The sequence below is a fragment of the Olea europaea genome, chromosome 17, assembly GCF_002742605.1.
Source record: "Olea europaea var. sylvestris chromosome 17, O_europaea_v1, whole genome shotgun sequence".
NCBI classification, from domain to species: domain Eukaryota; kingdom Viridiplantae; phylum Streptophyta; class Magnoliopsida; order Lamiales; family Oleaceae; genus Olea; species Olea europaea.
Genome location: NC_036253.1, coordinates 8,324,229 through 8,325,359, shown reverse-complemented (window position 1 = coordinate 8,325,359; position 1,131 = coordinate 8,324,229).

Sequence of the window (1,131 nt, the reverse complement as noted above, 5' to 3'; positions counted from 1 at the left end):
ATAATTAATACGGAAATTAATTATTCGGAGGCCTAAAGGAAGGAATTTGGCTAAAATCCCGTGATCCCAGGTCTGTGCCCCTAGTACGATTTCTCGGGCCGTTTCCAATCAACCTGCCAAATTTTGGCCCATTCTGACACCATCGCGGCAATTGACAAAATTGTACGTGGTTGGATTTCGGGTTGTTAATTTTCTATCCAACACTTCTTTAGCTAGACATAATTAATGAGGAAATTAATTATTCGGAGGCCTAAACGAAAGAATTTGGCTAAAATCCTGTGTTCCTGGGTTTGTACCTCGAGTCCAATTTTTGGGGCCGTTTCAAATCAACCTACCAAATTTCGGCCCATTCCGACACCGTCGCGACAAATGATGAAATTGCCCCTGGTACGATTTTGGGATGTTAATTTTCTGTCCAACACTTCTTCAACCTGACATAATTAATATGGAAATTAATTATTCGGAGGCCTAAACGAAGGAATTTGGCTAAAATCCCGTGATCTCGGGTCTATGCCCCGAGTCCGATTTCTCGGGCCGTTTCTAATCAAACTGCCAAATTTCTGCCCATTCGAACACCGTCGCGGTAAATGACGAAATTGCACGTGGTGCAATTTTGAGTTGTTAATTTTCTGTGCAACACTTCTTTAACCAGACATAATTAATGAGGAAATTAATTATTCGGAGGCCTAAACGAAAGAATTTGGCTAAAATCCTATGATCCCGGGATTGTACCTCGAGTCCAATTTCCAGGGCTGTTTCAAATCAACTTGCCAAATTTCGGCCCATTCCGACACCGTCGCGACAAATGAAGAAATTGCCCCTGGTGCGGTTTTGCGATGTTAATTTTCTGTCCAACAGTTCTTCAACCTGACATAATTAATACGGAAATTAATTATTCGGAGGCCTAAATGAAGGAATTTGGCTAAAATCCCGTGAACCCGGGTCTATGACCCGAGTCCGATTTCTCAGGCCGTTTCCAATAAACCTGCCAAATTCCGGCCCATTCTGACACCGTCGCGGCAAATGACGAAATTGCACGTGGTGCGATTTTGAGTTGTTAATTTTCTGTCCAACACTTCCTTAACCAGACATAATTAATGAGGAAATTAATTATTCGGAGGCCTAAACGAA